Raw genomic sequence first — 6,898 nt, 5'->3', positions numbered from 1 at the left:
CGAGGAAATATCCCGACGAAGTTCTCCCTCGGTATATTCCGAGGAGATTTCCGACAAACTAGTGATCCTCGGAATTTCCTCGGAAATTTTTTTCCTCGGAATTCCGTCGGAAAATTCCGAGGGATTTCCGAGGAAAGAAGAAATTCCGAGGAATTATTTCCGAGGACTTGTTTCGTCGGTATGTCGTCGGAATAACGTTATTCCGACGAAATTCCGACGATTTTTTCCCTCAGTATCCTTGTTGTTTTCTTGTAGTGGGGGGGGGGAGGAGGATTTGCCGACACGGATATTGTTGATAGGCCTAAGTGGTGTGTGTGACCACCAATTTTTATAAAATTAAATAAGTAAAAAATACGTTACGCTTGAGTAGGCGTCGGCATTTCACCTAGACTTGAAAATTCTAATCAGAACCGACCCAAAAATATCCGATCTGAAATTGAACAAAAAGTTAATAAATACCTAGTTGGGTTCAAAATTTCTCTACTCGAAATAATCAAACCGAAAAAACTATTCAAATAACTTGATTATGAAAAGAACCGAGAATAGACTTGATCCAATAAGAACGATTCATGCTCGACTCAAAAATATGAATATCCAAAACTATAACTTCATGTGTTTTATTTTATATATTTTTATTTTATGATTGAATTGTAATGTCTTTTTGTTTGCAATCTTTATTATTATTTTATATTTTCAAGTAGTATAAAACTTTAAATGTCTAGTTTATAGTTTAAGATGTTTATTTTAATTAATAATAGTTTATTTTGTAAAATTTTAAATAATTATGACGAATTCAGAAAGTTTAGGATCCGAAACAGCAAAAAAAAAACAAAAACCATCCGAACCTGACCTGAAGGCCAAATTCCCAGGCCTATGCTTGGGGATGAAAGAGAGATGGAGAGAGATAACGACTGATAGAAACTTGGGGATTCATCAAAATCATTTCGTGGTATTTCTTGTAATTCTCTACAATATTTTCCCGAGGGGTATTGACGAAATATGAAACTTAACTTTAATTTGTTAAAAAAAATATTTTTTACATTTTACTTTAGTAATGTAAACACAATGAAGAAAACGTACCCTTGGCAGCTCTTGTCCCCTTCAATTGCGTGTATATATATATATATTTATTTATTTATTCAACCGAGCAAAAGGGTAATTACCACAAGAAGAAGAGTTAGACAACCTTAAATATTGATATAGTTTTTTCTTACCCTAAATTATACTGACCTCTTTTAAGGGTCTAACCGGTTCAAACGTACCGGTTGCAGAGTTTACGGATACGTGTGATTGCGGTATCTAGCGGTTTTAAGAGATTTGTACGACTGGTTCTGCGGTTAGAAATTGGTGCGTTTACGGGATACTTATGGCTGGTTAACTACCAAATGCAGCGGCGGTTAAACAATAAATTAAAAATATTTACATTTTATATAATTATAAAAATATTAAAAATCATAATATTATAATAAATATAAAAATTATATTTAGAAAGTTATAGTTTTAATTTTTTTAAATTATAGAAAATATTTTTATTTTAAATTTTATAATATTAGTTAAAGTATAATAGATATATTTTAGTATTTTCATAATTTCAATTTAAAATTTTTATTGAATAGTTTTATTTTTGTATTTATATTGTTTAAAAAAAAGAAAGAAAAATTATTCTCCTGCAACCGTCCGCTACTGCAAACGCTAGCTGGAACCAGCTTTTGAATTTATGAGGTTTAAAGCGGTTTATAGTGGTTAGAACGATTGTTGCCAAACGCCAACAACCGCTATCAACCGCAAAAGCTGCGTTTGCGGGTGGTAGCGGGAAAACCGGTCATACCCTAAGTTTATTTCTTAGTTCAACTCAATATAACGTCCTTTCATTTGGATCAAAACTATAAAAAGTAACCACATTAACGTCAAGACTCAAGAGGCCGACCTTGGTTCGTTTTGGAATAAAGTTTTGTAACAGATTGCTAATTTTCAGTGAAGGATATTTTAGGTCGAAAAGGACTACGATATAACTAAAGAAACATGATGTGATATTTCCTATTTCCATATATACTTAAATAAACAAGATTGCAACGATTTTAACAAAAAAAATTGATGGAAACACTGTAACCTACTGGTTAAAGTTTAAAAGTTTCTACACTCAAGTCTGGAGTTCGAATCCTAGACTATGCAATTTTTTGCATATTACAGGAAATCCATGTTTCAAGTTCTAGAGAAAGTGATTTTTTAATAAAAACTACAGATGAAAGGCTTACAAGAGATCTTCAACATGGTGCAAATAAATCTGGTCAGGAGTGGATTTTCATAGGACGGCTCAGATGATACAGTTAGGTTTAGATCTTCATAAGACGTGTAGTATTATCGGTTGTTGAATCGTCTATGTAATATTTCTCATAAATGTAATGTCATAATAAATTAGTGTTATAAAAAAATCAAAAAAATTCACGTAAATATCTCTGTTGTTTTTTCATATATTTGTATGAAAAGAAGCAAGTAGAGTGAGTTAATGCTCATCGTGTCAGATATACGCATAAATGTACGTGTATCTGTATTTGTAAACTTTGAGTTATTATTTTTTTCCTCTGAAACTTGGAATGAGTTGTTATTAGTACTACTTAACAATAACGACTTCCCTGGAAAGTAAGAGCACCTTCATCGGTGACTTTAGTAAGAGGTTCTAAAAAGAAAAAACCAAAAAAATAAATAAAAAAGAGATAAAACCACAGAACCGTTGTCTAACATAGGATTTTTGGAACTGGTAGAAACTCCAAACGTGTCCCTTTGGTATTGGCTGTCTTTTTTTTCTTTTTTCTTTTTTTTTTGTGTGGCCGTCTCTCTCTTTGTCGATGGTTTTTTTCTTTCTGAGAAATCTCGTCGTCGTTGTTGCTCGGCTGCTACCTCCTCCTCCGAATCCGTCCATGAAATCACCCCGAAGGTTTGAATTCAGTATCTCGTTGATCCAATTAGTGTATTGAGCCATCATTAAGCAGTTTCCTCCTCCTCGCCACGTTGAGAAGAAGGACAAGGGTTCGATTGAGGAAGAGAGTGAAGAGAGTGAGGATGAATGGGTTGAGGTTGATTCTGATGAGGATTTGGAAGATATGGATGAGGATGATGAGGAGGAGGGTTCTGGTAAAGATATGAATGAGGATGATGATATCGAGTTTGAGTTGGATCAAACTTGCTGTTTGATGTGTCATAAGAAGCATAAGACGATAGAGAAGTGTATGGTTCATATGCGTAAGTTTCATGGAAGCCAAAAGCCACTGCAAAGTGCATTACGGTGATGGTGGTGATGAAGAAGATGCAGAGCTAGAAGAGTTCTATGACTACAGCAGCAGGTCTCTCTCTCTATTCAGTCCTCTTTCTTTTGACAACAGAGTTGACGCCAAAAGAACTCTCAGGGATATCAAACTCCTTTGCCAGGCGAGCAATCATGTAAGTTGTTCTCTCTCATTAGTCTCTTAACAAACAGCTCCACATTGAGCAATCCTGCGATAGCCATTGCTGCAGCTCTCTCTTTAGCTGTTGAAGTTTCCAACTTTAGTGATTTCGATGGCTCATCGGCAGACGCTGTTGCTTTCCTTGAGAAGAAGTTGGATTATTTGGTGTCAAGGTACTGAATTTTGATTAAAGTTTGCATCTTGGTTCTTGTGATGATTCTTAAGTCCTTTGTTTTGTCTTATGTATGTTTCTTCTTCAGCCGGCCAACAGCTGTTAATCTTGCAGATGCTGCTTTGAAACTTAAACAAGATATAGCAAATGTCTTGGCTACTTTCTACCATTGAACCTAACTCCATTTTCAAGGTAAAACAACATTTCGTAAGAACCAAATGTTTTGTTTTTTTTTTTTCTTATTCGGTCGTGGGCTTATAGAACTCAATTTAAACTTAGGAATGGTTGTTTTCTCTTGGATGATAGCTTTGTATTTTTAATAGGTTAGAGAACTTAATTTCGACTGAGGAATGATAGCTTCATCTTTGCATATTCATTTTTGGCTTTTATCTGTATCATTTATCTGCACAGAGCTGAGCTTTTTTGCTTTTGTAAGTTCACTTCACTACCTATGCCTTTATTCTTCATGCATATATTGAAGCTGTTGAGAATATGCTCGAAGATGATGTCGCTTCAAACAAAGCAATAGAGACCTTTGGTTCAAGCTTAATGAGGCAGCAAGCCAAAAATCCTGACAAGCTTTCTGTTCTGACCCACTGCAACACCGGCAGGTATGATTTTAGATAGAGTCTGAAACTCACTGAAGTCGGCAAATCAAGATTACAACTAATCGGTTTTTTCTCGTTTATGCATTTCTTTCATGTTTGTTTAAAATTTCAAATTATAAATTTTTATTTCTATTTTTAATATGTTTTTATGTCATATTTGTTTAAATTTTATGAAATCCAATAATTTATAAGTTTTGTAAAATTTAAATTTAATAATTCAATTTCAAAAAAAAAAAAAAAATTTAAGAACCTCATAGGAGTTCTCCCATTGGACCTTGTCAAAACTAATTATATTATTAAGGGTTCTAAACTTCATAAAGTACACAATTAACAGTTAAATTAATTTTAAGAATCCATTAAAAGCTCTAACCAATAGAGGTTGTCTAAGCACGTCACAATTATAAAGTAAACTAAACCTGTCGAAAACTTATAAAGCAGAAGACATATATACCATACCAATGTTAAAATAATAGTCATTGTTTTGTTTTATCATGTATTAGGAAAGATAGTACGAGATCATATATACCAGTCAATATAGATCTGATACAGATAAAGAGTCAGTAATAGATTATATAAAATTAACCTTGATAACGCCCAACATTCCAGTCAATATATTTTACACGAAATGAGATGAAAAAAAAAAAAAAAAAGTCAAGGCCGTGTCGGTTGCTCTACCGATTGACCCTGAGAAGCTCTTAAGGGATGACCAGGTCCTATGTTTGAGTCCTATCAGATGCGTAAGTGGATTGATTTATCTGTTTCGATTGTTAGTCCAAAAAGACAAGGACCAAAGGTCCATAATTCTTCTTTTTTTGTAACACAGGTCCATAATTCTTCAGTAACAAAAAAAAACTGTAGGAATTATAGAAGAGAAGGTGAGGCATCGGTATCAGACGGTCATGGAGTCAGATGCGGTACAGTGTTTATATATATACAAACATACGCATCACTCTTGCTTTTGGAATCTTTTACATGTACGTATGCATGCTGTATGCAATATCGTACAAGCTCATCATGTGCTTGTATAAAGTTACACATCTAAAATGATATAAGGTTATGTATCATGTATGATATTAATGTAGCTGTATAGATAATAGAACTAATGCATATTCACACATTGTTTTTTTTTTAACTTTTATTTTGATGGTACCGGTAGAGCCAACAATTTATATCAGAAACAAAAACTTTAAAATATAGTACTAAACGAACTATCAAGAAAATTAATGTTATACTAAATAAGCTATAGTTCCAAGCGAAATTGAAATTTACACATAAGCTTTAATAGTAGATGGACAGTTGTAGAATAAAACAAGAGTAGAGACAGAGCTACGAAGAGAGGGGTATACATTTTTTTTTTGGACAAAATGTGAATTCATTTCATAGAAATGACATTGAGATACAAAAGCTTGGATCTAAATCTGCTAGAACTAGCAAAAGCTACCTAAAGATAGGGGTATACATGTAAAGGTGTTAGACATAAATAATGTATAAGTATAGATATTAGATAGATAGGGTCCAAACACACAAACAATGAATGATGAATGCTAGGGTTCCGGATGCAACGTGATTATGTCGCAAGCCGTAGTGACAGTTCATGAGAGGACAACTTTTATGTTGTTTTTTCCTCTCTCTTTTTTTTTCTTTTTCTTCGCAATTATTTGTGGCACCATAACTAAATTGCACCAAAATCTCATTTCCCACCAATATTTACACCACATCAGTCTCTACGCAATAACATCAAATTATTCTGAAAATTGACACAATTAGATAGGTTTAGGCATGGGAGTGTATAAAAGACTGTAATTATTTGAACAGAACATCCTAATATTTTTATATAGGACAAAAAATGTTTTTAGACACCGACATTTTAAGTTTATGAAATTTACTTAATGATTTAACTTTAAATGGCACATAAAATTTAAAATATAATCTCTAGCTAGTGAAATATAAATTATTAAGGTGATGATCATTAGCAAAGAAAAAGCCACCTTTTCGAATTGGAAGAGTCTCTATCTTTTTTTGTGTGTCAATCATTTGCTGAAGATATTACAAATCGCATGAAACTTTCTTTCATATTTCAAACTAATCAAATAATAGCGAGTGATCCCTTGCAAACAAAGCTTCCATGATATGTATATATTTGGAAGTTAAAAGACACAAATGCTGGCAAAGCTGGTATCATTCATTGCTTTCTTCCTCGAATTAATTTCACTTTAAGACACAATGACACCACTCGTCTTCATCTTATTGGTACACCATCAATAATATCCATGCCTCATACGTGTTGGGCCTAATTATTAAGCCTAATGGCTCAAATAATATATGGCAAAATGTGAAAATGAAATGGGCATATGGGTTCTTACAAAAAGCCTTGTTGGCTTTAATGAAATGAAGTTAACAACATCCCACATTGGTTGGGAGAGTTGATTTTGAGGAGTATATATATGTCTTCATGACATGAGAGGTTAAACAGCTCCGAGGAAGAGAGAGCTCCCCACGCGCGCGCCGCCTCCGCCATCCGGCCGGCTCGGCTCGGCTCGGCTTGGTCTTGGGCTTGGGCTTGGGTGGAGGGCCTTTGGCCCGATAAGAACTATTCTTTTTGGACCAAGTTAAGCTCAACGTTTTGCCAGTTATTTCGGGAAAAAACAGCAAGTAGTTTGTCTAAAAAATAAAAA

General features: G+C 33.8%; 1 long non-coding RNA gene across 1 annotated transcript; it reads left to right on the top strand.

Moving 5' to 3' along the window:
• Window positions 1–2,656: 2,656 nt before the first annotated feature.
• Window positions 2,657–4,345, top strand: LOC106298497. The gene is made up of 3 exons (XR_001261486.1): window positions 2,657–3,616; window positions 3,704–3,807; window positions 4,097–4,345. It is a non-coding gene; the product is annotated as an uncharacterized LOC106298497 (long non-coding RNA).
• The last annotated feature ends 2,553 nt before the right edge of the window (window positions 4,346–6,898 follow it).

This window comes from Brassica oleracea, chromosome C6, assembly GCF_000695525.1.
Source record: "Brassica oleracea var. oleracea cultivar TO1000 chromosome C6, BOL, whole genome shotgun sequence".
Taxonomy (NCBI): Eukaryota; Viridiplantae; Streptophyta; class Magnoliopsida; order Brassicales; family Brassicaceae; genus Brassica; species Brassica oleracea.
The sequence above is the reverse complement of the archived record's forward strand: the minus strand, read 5'-3'. Positions and strand labels throughout refer to the sequence as shown.